A 12239-nucleotide genomic window follows, 5' to 3' on the forward strand; every position below is an offset into this window, starting at 1 on the left:
TTCATCTGCGTGCAGATGGAGGCTTGCTCCTACTCCGGCTTGACAGGCTCTGAGGCTGAGGCCTATGGGTGGTGTGACCTGCCCACAGCTGAACATAACACTTCTTCTGTTATGCCCTCTGATACCCAGAGAAGTTTCTGTGCCAGCTCAGGGATGGGCGTGGACCGCTGGACTCCTAGCAATGCCATGTTGTAGCAACAGTGACAACAGCTGAAGAAAACATTTCCTAGGTGGACTGAGCAGGCTTCCAGCTTTCTTTCCTCAAAGCAACAGAAGCCAGAGATGCCCCTTTGAAATGAATATGTACCCTGGAGATTTGTTGAACTCTTATGAGAGAAGGCAGAGGTGTGTTCTAAGGATAGGTAAAATGAGGGACGAGGGAGAATTTCATGAGAGAAGTCATAGGAATTGAATTGTTTAACTTCAAGCTAGATAAGTGGTCTATGCTTTTTCACACTTTTAAAATGTGTTCTTTTCCAAAACGTAATTGCCTTAAGTTATTATTGGCTTCTAGCACAACTGGCCTTAAGAGAGATGTGATGACATATTAAAGGAGTAGAACAAAATGAGCTGCCCCCTCCGTTCATCTCGCCCGTTGTGGACATCAAATCTCATTGCAGACCTCATTTTCTTCAAGAAGCTATTCCCTGCTCTGTCAGCTTCTTTAATCCTGGATGCCCTTGGACAAGTAGAACAAAACGTTTGAGTTCTTTTCCTATTTGTTCGTCTGCTCAGAGGGACAGGATTTAGTCCGCCAGTTGACCACTTGATGTACTGAGGAGTTCCCTGTTCTGTGCTGTGATCTGCCTGGGGAAATGGGAAGAAAAGAGCCAAGTACAAAGGAATGTTGGAACCAGAGTCAAGGTCCTGGGAGTTGCCTTCTTTTCTTCTCTTTGGAATTATAAGTATCCAAGGAGACTGGATATTTATATCCAATAAATATAAATTTATATTTATAAATGTATAAACTTACCCAGGTTAACAGCCAGGTTACTGGGTTAACAGCCAAGACAGTGTCTACTCTCAGCTGGGCTGGTATCCAGTTCGCCAACTGCACTCTTCATTTCTGGTTGAACCTCACGCTCCCCTAAGCAAGGTAAGCTTTTCCCACCATAGTGTTTTGCACCCCACTGACTCTTTTGTCTTCCCCACTATCCTAAAAGCTCAGTGAGGCTGGGCTTCTGTCTGCCTTGTTCTCCACTGTACTTCCCACACCTGGCGTGGGCTCTGCCTGGCAGAGAGTCAGCATCCAATATATATTTATTGCATGAATTGAACCAAACTCTATTTGGCTTGGTGACCTAAGCAGATTTATTCCTTTGTCTAAGCCCTATCTGTAAAATGAGGGTTGTGGGGTAGATACCCTCCAAGGTCCTTTCAAGTTCTGACATTTTAGGTTCACTTTCCTCAAACCTCCATCCAATCCCAGTCACATTTCTCGCTGATGACTTCACCTTCCATGTTGATAATCCCTGAACTGTCCAAAGTGAGATCATGCAATATATCATGTTTCAAAATTAGTTTGCATAGGCTATCTCCTCCCCCTTTTATTACCTCTTGTTTCAAAGAAGAAAGCTTTCTCCTTCCAGCCAAAGTTCACTCCATCATCCGTACTCTCTACCGGTCTCTGCCATTCTCCTCTGGGTTCTTCCTTTCATCCGTTCGTTCCATGAACATTTGTTGAGTATCTTCTACAGGCCAGATGCCATGCTAGACACCGAGGATAGAACTGTAAGTGTCTAAATCTTACCTTCAAAGTCTTTATACTCTTCCTCTATCACATCTCTGCAGATGCTCTCAAATCTTGATCTTCAGGTTAGATGCTTTTCCAAAACTTCTAGTTACCACCCCCCACCCCCAGGCATGTCCATATGGATGTCCCATCAGTCCCTCATATCGTCTGTGACATATTCCAAGTTAAACTCTTCTCCCCCAGGCTGTTTTCACTTCTTATTGACATTTCTGTGTTAATAATTCTATCATTATTTGCATCACGCAGATTTGAGGCCCCAGAGTTATAGTTGCCTTTCTTCTTTTTACTACGTGTGATAAGTGAATAATTGCTTCTTGCATGATGTGTGCTAAGTTGCTTCAATCGTGTCTGACTCTTTGCAATCCCATGAACTATACTAGCCTGACAGGCTCCTCTAGCCATGGAATTCTCCAGGCAAGAATAATGGAGTGGGTTGCCATTCCCTTCTCCAGGGGATCTTCCCGAGCCAGGGATTGAACCCACATCTCTTATATCTCTTGCATTGGCGGGTGGGTTCTTTACCACTGCACTACCTGGGAAGCCCTAGCCACCTCCCAAGCCCTGTGAATGTTACCTTGTAAAGCAAAGGGATTTTCGGATGTGATTAACAATCTTGATGGGACTTCCCTGGTGATCCAGGGGCTAAGACTCTGAGCTCCCAATGCAGGGAGCCAGGTTCCATCCCTGGTCAGGGAACTAGATCCCACATGCCACAACTGAGACCTGGTGCAGCCAATTCATTGATTCGTTAATTAAAAAATCGTGAAATGGGAAAGTAATCCAGAGTGAGGGGGAGCAGCCTGATATAATCATAAGTATCCTTAAAAGAGAGAGGCTGAGGGAAATTGGAAACAAAAGAGAAGGCCATGTGACTGCGGAGGCAGAGAGTGGAGTGACACAGTCACCAGGCAAGGAATGCTGACAGCCACCAGAAGCAGAAAGAGGCAGGACACAGATTCTCCCTGGGAAAATTCAGAAAGAGCCAGCCCTGTCTAAGCCTCGATTTGAGACCCGGTAAGACTGCTTTTGGACTTCTAGCCTCCAGGGCTGTAAGAGAATACATTTCTGTTGTTTGCAGCCACTGCATCAGCAGTAGTCTGAGACGGCAGTAATACTATCAACGTCACAGGTGAACAGAACTGACGAGGGTTTTGGTCTGTCCTCGCAGGCTCCAGCATGTGCTGATGGGTTTCAGCATGTCCTCGTTCTTCCGCATTTTACATCCATCTTCCCTTGCCAATTGGCTGCCCTGTGGACTTCAAGCTGGGATATTCAATGCAAAGACCACAGCCTTATAGACATCCAGAGGATGCTTAACCAGCTGTCACAATTAATACTGTCACAGCTCTGTAGCAAACCCATATGAAAAGTGACGTGCAAGTTGCTCAGTCATGTCTGACTCTTTGCGACCCCATGGACTATACCGTCCATGAAATTCTCTAGGTCAAAATACTGGAGTGGGTAGCCTTTCCCTTCTCCAGGGGATTATCCCAACCCAGAGATCGAACCCAGGTCTCTCGCATTGCAAGCAGATTCTTTACCAGCTGAGCCACAAGGGAAGCCCAAGAACACTGGAGTGGGTAGCCTTTCCCTTCTCCAGGGGATCTTCCTGACCCAGGGATCAAACTGGGGTTTCCTGCATTGCAGGTGGATTTTTTTACCAACCGAGCTGTCAGGGAAGCCCAGCAAACGCATATAGCCTACACATATATAGAATAGAATACATATGTACGTAGAGTGGCTCCTAGTGGCTAAGGCCGCTCCTGGTGGCTCTGTTTCTTGAATTCAGCCATGACTGATGCGCTCTCCCTGCTGGGACTATTCACTAGCAGACCATCCACTCACTGAGCTATAGGCTCAGCTCTGTCCCAGGCTCTTGGAGCCTCCCTGACCATGGGCCAGCACTATGACACTCTTCCTCAGGTCATTCTCATTGCCGGGCCAGCCCTGACCTCAGGTCCCACTTCTGATAACTGGGCAGCTCCTTCTTGTAATGCAGTCTCCTTCAAGCTCCAGTTCTGATGACTGGGGCCTGAGTGAGGTACCCTTTTGCTCTCACCACGTTCCCAGTGCAGCCCACATGTGAGGGACTAGGAGGAGAGAAACCAGAGGAGCTTCTGAATGGGGACTCATGAACCACATTTGCAGAGTGTGTCATTGATTTGCACAACTCCCATTTCCTTCGGCACTTACATGTCTCCACTTGGGTAAGATTCCTAGAAGAGGGAGTTGAATTGGTTTACCTTGGGTCACATTCTCATTGCTGTGTTTAAGGAGGTGGGGGCCAGTGATGGATAGTAAAACATCATCCTAAAAAGTGCCAGGGACGCAGGTGCTGGGTGGACAGAAGTCAGCTGTTCATCACATGTCTGCCAGCTTACTTTATCCCTGGACCTTCTGCTCCATCCAGAAGTTCAACCATACTCCAACAAAAAATTAATTAAAAATATGACTTTTTACACTGTCAGTTTAAGAAACAAAATAGGAAAGGTACAGTAAAGGGTATTCTGAATAGTATTTAGTTGTAAATGAACCTTTGTGGGATAGGGGAGTAGCTGGAACAATAAGGATGTCCTTACTGTATACTTAACTTAATGATGGAAGAAATAGATCAATAGCAAAAGTTTTGAGGAAAGTCATTAATCTGAGGTAGAATGCCTTTCTGTGAGTCTTGATGTCTGAGGGTAGTTGTACACAAAAACTCTTAAAAAGAGAGGGAAGAATCCCTTGATAAATAGAGGTAAAGCAAGTTTGATGGTTTCTAACATTTGAATGAATAAACATTATTTTTATGAGTGGTTTATTGTTGAAGGCCAAAATGGTGATAGAGACTTATGAGATAAAACCTGAAAGCTTATTTCCCTGAGAATTTATTTTAATCCCCAAACCTTTCATAGAGTTCTTCTCAGGTTTTAGGAGAATAACATAGAGTGCATGCATGCTCAGTCACTTCAGTTGTGTCCGACTCTTTGCGACTCCATGGACTGTAGCCCATCAGGCTCCTCTGTCCACAGAATTCTGCAGACAAGAATACTGGAGTGGTTTACCTGCCCTCCTCCAGGGGATCTTCCTGACCCAGGGATCAAACCAGGGTCTCCTGCATTGGCAGGCAGGTTCTTTACCACTAGCACCACCTGGGAAGCACAGAATAACACTTTGTGGCAAAGGTGCAGCCTAGGAGCCCAGCACTGGAGGCCAAGATGGAGAAGATCTCCATGGCCACCATGACCTTGCCCTTGGTGCTGTGGTAGATGGGGAGAAAAGCGACCCAGACACTGCAGAACACCAGCATGCTGAAGGTCAGGAATTTGGATTCATTGAAGGTGTCAGGCAGGATCATGGCCAGGAAAGCCAAGGAGAAGGTCCCCAGAGTTATGGAGCCCAGGAATCCCAGGACACAGTAGAAGGCAGTGATTGAGCCCTTGTTGCACACATGAGGAGCTCCTTGTGCTCAGAATGTGCCCATCTCAAGGAAAGGGAGAGAGCTTTCCAGCAGACTCCACAGATAATCACCTGGATCAGGGAGCACATGGGAATGACATAGTTAGCAGCTCCTGTTACCAGCAATTGTGTCATGGTTGTTCTTGGTTTCCTGGTCTTGAATGCCAGGATCACAGTTAGGGTTTTGGCCAAAACAGTGGCAACAGTCACAGTGAGTGAAGTGAAGTGAAAGTCGCTCAGTCGTGTCTGACTCTTTGTGACCCCATGGACTATACACTCCATGGAATTTTCTAGGCCAGAATACTGGAGTGGGTAGCCTTTCCCTTCTCTAGGGGATCTTCCCAAGCCAGGGATCAAACCCAGGTCTCCCACGTTGCAGGTGGATTCTTTACCAGCTGGGCCACAAGGGAAGCCCAAGAATACTGGAGTGGGTAGCCTTTCCCTTCTCCAGTGGATCTTCCCAACCCAGGAATTGACCTGGGTCTCCTGCATTGCAGGTGGATTCTTTACCAACTGAGCTATCAGGGAAGCTCCAAATATGATCTGTTGGAGGATGCAGATGGCTGTTTGGGGATGACCAATGAAGAGTAAGGAGCAGAGGAAGCACAGGCGGAGGGAGATAAACAGGACATAGCTGAAAGCCTGGATATTGGCCTTGACAATGGGGGTGTCTCGGTGCTTCACAAAGACCCACAAAAGCACACCTGTGATGACACAGAAGCACAGAGTCATGTTGGTCAGTGACATCCCCAGAAAATCACCAAAGACCAGGAAGGTCACAACTTTGGGGAGGCAGTGATTTTTCTCCCTGTTTGGATGCTCTTGAGCTGGGCACTGGACACACTGCTTTATATCTGGGAAGAAAGCACACTCAGCATTTCATTTTCACAATGTCTTCATTTTTACCATGTTTTAATATGTGGTAAAAAAATATTTTCATCATTGTGCACATGTGCGTTGTGCATATGGATCCTCTTTGATGTAATATTCAGATGCACCAACCTACAAAGTGTTCATGAGGATGTTAAAATTGGGACTTTTCTATGTTCTTGCTAGGCATGTAGAATGGTGCAATAAAAGAAAATGGTGCAGCTGCGGTGGGAAACAGTCTAGGAGTTCTTCAAATAATTAAAAATAGAATTACTTTATGAGTGAGCAATCCCCACCTAGGTGTATACCCTCCCCATAATTGAAGGCAGTGACTTGAATAAGGTCTTACCAGCATTGCTTACAATAATCAAGAAATGGAAACAAACCAAATATCCATTGACAAATAAATGGATAAACAAAATGTTGTACATGGTTACACAACATTATTATGCTGTAAAAAGGAATGAAATTATCTGACACCATGCTACAATGTGTGGTAATCTTGGAAGTGTTATGCTATGTGAAACAAGCCAGACTCCAAAAACACATTCTGTACGATTTTACTTATATGATATACTTAGAATGATGGATTTTACTTATATGATGTCCTTAGACAAAGAAAGTTAAATGATGTTTCCAAGGGACTTGAGGGAGGAGTAACTGGGAGTAACTGTTTAATGATAACAGAGATGAAATTACTCATGCGGAATCCAGCAGATGGAGAGTGGAGAAGTTTGTTGAGTACAGTTCAGTTCAATTCAGTCGCTCAGTCATGTCTGACTCTTTGCGACCCCATGAATCGCAGCATGCCAGGCCTCCCTGTCCATCACCAACTCCTGGAGTTCACCCAAACTCATGTGCATCGAGTCGGTGATGCCATCCAGCCATCTCATCCTCTGTCGTCCCCTTCTCCTCCTGCCCCCCAATCCCTCCCAGCATCAGAGTCTTTTCCAATGAGTTAACTCTTTGCATGAGGTGGCTAAAGTACTGGAGTTTCAGCCTCAGCATCAGTCCTTTCAATGAACACCCAGGACTGGTCTCCTTTAGGATGGACTAGTTGGATCTCCTTGCAGTCCAAGGGACTCTCAAGAGTCTTCTCCAACACCACAGTTCAAAAGCATCAATTCTTCGGTACTCAGCTTTCTTCACAGTCCAACTCTCACATCCATACATGACCAGTGGAAAAACCATAACCTTGACTAGACGGACCTTTGTTGGCAAAGTAATGTCTCTGTTTTTTAATATGCTATCTAGGTTGGTCATAACTTTCCTTCCAAGGAGTAAGCGTCTTTTAATTTCATGGCTGCAATCACCATCTGCAGTGATTTTGGAGTCCCCAAAAATAAAGTCTGCCACTGTTTCCACTGTTTCCCCATCTTATTTGCCATGAAGTGATGGGACCGGTTACCATGATCTTAGTTTTCTGAATGTTGAGCTTTAAGCCAAGTTTTTCACTCTCCTCTTTCACTTTCATCAAGAGGCTCTTTAGTTCTTCACTTTCTGCCATAAGGGTGGTGTCATCTGCATATCTGAGGTTATTGATATTTCTCCTGGCAATCTTGATTCCAGCTTGTGCTTCTTCCAGCCCAGCGTTTCTCATGATGTACTCTGCATAGAAGTTAAATAAGCAGGGTGACAATATACAGCTTTGATGTACTCCTTTCCTGATTTGGAACCAGTCTGTTGTTCCATGTCCAGTTCTAACTGTTGCTTCCTGACCTGCATACAGATTTCTCAAGAGGCAGGTCAGGTGGTCTGGCATTCCCATCTCTTTCAGAATTTTTCACAGTTTGTGGTGGTCCACACAGTCAAAGGCTTTGGCATAGTCAATAAAGCAGAAATAGATGTTTTTCTGAAACTCTCTTGCTTTTTTGATGATCCAGCAGATGTCAGCAATTCGATCTCTGGTTCCTCTGCCTTTCCTAAAACCAGTTTGAACATCTGGAAGTTCATGGTTCATGTTTTGCTGAAGCCTGGCTTGGAGAATTTTAAGCATTACTTTGCTAGCGTGTGAGATGAGTGCAATTGTGCAGTAGTTTGAGCATTCTTTGGCATTGCCTTTCTTTGGGATTGGAATGAAAACTGACCTTTTCCAGTCCTGTGGCCACTGCTGAGTTTTCCAAATTTGCTGGCATATTGAGTGCAGCACTTTCACAGCATCATCTTTCAGGATTTGAAATAGCTCAATTGGAATTCCATTACCTCCACCAGCTTTGTTCATAGTGATGCTTTCTAAGGCCCACTTGACTTCACATTCCAGGATGTCTGGCTCTAGGTGAGTGAGTGATCACACCATCATGATTATCTGGGTCGTGAAGATCTTTTTTGTACAGTTCTTCTGTGTATTCTTGCCATTTCTTCTTCACATCTTCTGCTTCGTTAGGTCCATATCATTTCTGTCCTTTATCGAGCTCATCTTTGCATGAAATGTTCCCTTGGTATCTCTAATGTTCTTTAAGAGATCTCTAGTCTTTCCCATTCTGTTGTTTTCCTCTATTTCTTTGCATTGATCGCTGAGGAAGGCTTTCTTATCTCTCCTTGCTATTCTTTGGAACTCTGCATTCAGATGCTTATATCTTTCCTTTTCTCCTTTGCTTTTTGCTTCTCTTCTTTTCACAGCTATTTGTAAGGCCTCCTCAGACAGCCATTTTGCTTTTTTGCATTTCTTTTCCATGGGGATGGTCTTGATCCCTGTCTCCTGTACAATGTCACGAACCTCCGTCCATAGTTCATCAGGCACTCTGTCTATCAGATCTAGCCCCTTAAATCTATTTCTCACTTTCACTGTATAATCATAAGGGATTTGATTTAGGTCATACCTGAATGGTCTAGTGGTTTTCCCTACTTTCTTCAATTTCAGTCTGAATTTGGCAATAAGGAGTTCATGATCTGAGCCACAGTCAGCTCCTGGTCTTGTTTTTGCTGACTGTATAGAGCTTCTCCATCTTTGGCTGCAAAAAATATAATCAATCTGATTTCGGTGTTGACCATCTGATGATGTCCATGTGTAGTCTTCTCTTGTGTTGTTGGAAGAGGGTGTTTGCTATGACCAGTGTGTTCTCTTGGCAAAACTCTATTAGCCTTTGCCCTGCTTCATTCTGTACTCCAAGGCCAAATTTGCCTGTTACTCCAGGTGTTTCCTGACTTCCTACTTTGGCATTCCAGTCCCCTATAATGAAAAGGACATCTTTTTTTGGGTGTTAGTTCTAAAAGGTCTTGTAGGTCTTCATAGAACTGTTCAACTTCAGCTTCTTCAGCATTACTGGTTGGGGCATAGACTTGGATTACTGTGATATTGAATGGTTTGCCTTGGAAATGAACAGAGATCATTCTGTCGTTTTTGAGATTTCATCCACTTACTTCATTTCGGACTCCTTTGTTGACTATGATGGCTATTCCATTTCTTTTAAGGGATTCCAGGCCACAGTAGTAGATATAATGGTCATCCAAGCTAAATTCACCCATTCCAAACCACTTTAGTTCACTGATTCCTAGAATGTCGACATTCACTCTTGCCATCCATCTCCTGTTTGACCACTTCCAATATGCCTTGATTCACGGACCTAAGATTCCAGGTTCCTATGCAATATTGCTCTCTACAGCATCGGACCTTGCTTTTATCACCAGTCACATCCACAACTGGGTATTGTTTTTACATTGGCTCAATCCCTTCATTCTTTCTGGAGTTATTTCTCCATTGATCTCCTGTAGCATATAGGGCACCTACCAACTTGGGGAGTTCCTCTTTCAGTATCCTATCGTTTTACCTTTTCACACTGTTCATGGGGTTCTCAAGGCAAGAATACTGAAGTGGTTTGCCATTCCCTTCTCCAGTGGACCACATTCTGTTAGACCTCTTACCATGACCCGTCTGTCTTGGGTGGCCCTACATGGCATGGCTTAGTTTCATTGAGATAGACAAGGCTGTGGTCCATGTGATCAGATTGGCTAGTTCTCTGTGATTATGGTTTTAGTGTGTCTGCCCCCTGATGCCCTCTCGCAACACCTACCATGTCACTTGGGTTTCTCTTACCTTGGATGTGGGGTATCTCTTCATGGCTGCTCCAGCAAAGCACAGCCGCTGTTCCTTACCTTGGACGAGGTCACCCTTCCTGACACTGAACGTGGAGTAGCTCCTCTCGGCCCTCCTGCGCCCGCACAGCCACCACTCCTTGGATGTGGGGTTGCTCCTTTCGGCCACCACCCCGACCTCAGAAGTGGGGTAGCTCCTCTTTGTACAACAATGGAAATGTAGTTGATGTCCCTGAATTATAGTGTTAAGAATTGTTAAAATGGTAAATTGTTTTATTATGTATATTTTTACCTTAATAAAAATGGAAAGGTCAAAAGAATGAAGAAAAGCATGAATTAAGAAATTGGTGCCCAGTGGAGGGAAGAAATCCATCCATCCATGAAAACAATGAAGAAACCCATGTCCATGGGATTTCCCAGACAAGAATGCTGGAGTGGGTTGCCATTCCCTTCTCCAGAGGATCTTTTTTTTTTTTTTTCTCCAGAGGATCTTACCAATCCAGGGATTGAACCCGGGTCTCCCACATTGCAGGCAGATTCTTTATCATCTGAGCCACCAGAGAAACCCACATAACAGAGATATATGGCATTTAAACTTACCCTGGTACCACTCCCTACCCCCAAGCTTGGCAGTGACCTTGAAGACAAGAAGGCATATTCCTGCTACAAGCACCTAGTATTGGAAGAAGTAGGACAGACCTTATTCTCAAAGAACTGTGATTAAGATTTTGACCTATCTGGTATCTCCCTGGAGGTTATCTCAAAAGGCTTGCCTTAATTTTACCTAACTTGCAACTTTTCCAGGGCTTAGGTGTCTACCCAGGGAATGTTTGTTGAAAATATTTAAAGGCAAGTGTATTTAGCAGCTACTCCCTGGAGTAAGGGATAGACAACAGAAGACTGAAGCGCTTGTGAGGAGAGGCTGGGAAATGAGATGCTGTGGGGGAAAAGAGCTTTGAAAAACTTCTATGTATTCCTGGGAATTTAGAAGGCCACATGTATGCCCACGGCTGTGCAGATGCTCAGGAAAGATCTGAGACTGCTGTAAGCTCTCGCCTATGGCTCACCCTGAGGCTCTGGAAACAGGGCAGGAAGGTCAGGCAGAGCTGTAAATTGCCTGATTGCAAGTTGATGGCCCAGCACGACACACACAGAGCCCCTCGGCAAAGACTAGGAGATTGTTGTAGTTCCAGGTGTTTAAGAAATTCTGTTAAATCACTAGCTGATTGCTAACAGTATGGAAGAAGGAACTCCTTGGCCACACAAGGCAAAGAATACAGATCTTACAAAATTATTTCAGAAAAGTCAATAAAGAAAGAAATAACAACCCTAATCAAACTCTTCCAAAGTATAGAGTAGTAGAGAACACTTCCTAACTCCTTCTATGAAGCCAGTATTACTTTGATATCAAAGCCAAAGAGCCCACTGAAAAGAATATAGACTAACATCCCTCATGAATATAGATGTAAAAATCATCAATAAATTACTAGCAAACTGAATCCTGCGGCATGTTAAAAGGATTATACTCCATGACCAAGAAGAACTTATCCAAGGTATGCAAGAATAGTTTCAACATGTGAAAACTAAACACTGTAATATGCCATATTAGAGAATGTTAATATTCTCTAATTGATATTCTCATATTAAAAGAATGAAGGATAAAATCCCACCAACTCATCTAAATTGATACAGTAAAAGCATTTGACAAAAATCTAATACTTTTTCATGAGACAAACAGAAAACTAGGACTAAAAAGGAACCTTCTCAATATGCTAAAAGACATCAATGAACAAAGCTAGTGGAGGTGATGGAATTCCAGTTGAGCTATTTCAAATTCTAAAAGATGATTCTGTGAAAGTGCTGCACTCAATATGCCAGCAAATTTGGAAAACTCAGCAGTGGCCACAGGAATGGAAAAGGTCAGTTTTCTTTCCAATTCCAAAGAAAGGCAATGCCAAAGAATGCTCAAACTACTGCACAATTGCACTCCTCTCACACACTAGTAAAATAATGCTCAAAATTCTCCAAGCCAGGCTTCAGCACTATGTTACCTGTGAACTTCCAGATGTTTCAAGCTGGTTTTAGAAAAGGCAGAGGAACCAGAGATCAAATTGCAAACATCCACTGGATCATTGAAAAAGCA

The 12239-nt window shown here is 44.0% G+C and overlaps 1 long non-coding RNA gene across 2 annotated transcripts in view; it reads left to right on the forward strand.

Moving 5' to 3' along the window:
• Positions 1-243: 243 nt before the first annotated feature.
• LOC123331880 overlaps positions 244-12239 on the forward strand; it is a 32968-nt gene continuing 20972 nt past the window's right edge. The window contains exon 1 of one of the 2 annotated variants that reach the window (XR_006548681.2): positions 244-1096. This is a non-coding gene — a long non-coding RNA (uncharacterized LOC123331880). Of the gene's footprint in view, positions 1097-1565; positions 1732-12239 lie in introns of those variants that run through there. The other variant, XR_006548682.2, reaches the window with a different exon arrangement.

This window comes from Bubalus bubalis, chromosome X (genome assembly GCF_019923935.1).
Source record: "Bubalus bubalis isolate 160015118507 breed Murrah chromosome X, NDDB_SH_1, whole genome shotgun sequence".
NCBI classification, from domain to species: domain Eukaryota; kingdom Metazoa; phylum Chordata; class Mammalia; order Artiodactyla; family Bovidae; genus Bubalus; species Bubalus bubalis.